The following is a 329-nucleotide window of genomic DNA, read 5'->3' on the forward strand; positions in this document are numbered from 1 at the left end:
AGCCCCAGGAGCTGTTCCTCTCCTTTGGGCCGCCGGGGCTTTCCTCCCGCCTCGAAGGAGCCCGCCCCGCGCGGCGCAACCTAACACAGTGATGCAGGAAGCAGGGCGGTGCGGAGGGCGGGCACAGAGGGCGGGCTGGGCAGGCCTCGCTGCGCCCCGCCCCTCGGTCACTGTTCACTCTCCTGGTGCTGATCGACGCCGAGGTCGCCGCGCCGCCGCCGCGCCCCAGGTCAGGGCGGAGAGCGCGGGGACACCCTGAACGACGAGGAGGCGGCTATGCCTTCTGCTGCTGCGGTTCCCGCCGGCGCCCGCGCGCCCACGGCCTCAGG

This window comes from Trichechus manatus, unplaced genomic scaffold (genome assembly GCF_000243295.1).
Source record: "Trichechus manatus latirostris isolate Lorelei unplaced genomic scaffold, TriManLat1.0 scaffold00002, whole genome shotgun sequence".
NCBI lineage: Eukaryota > Metazoa > Chordata > Mammalia > Sirenia > Trichechidae > Trichechus > Trichechus manatus.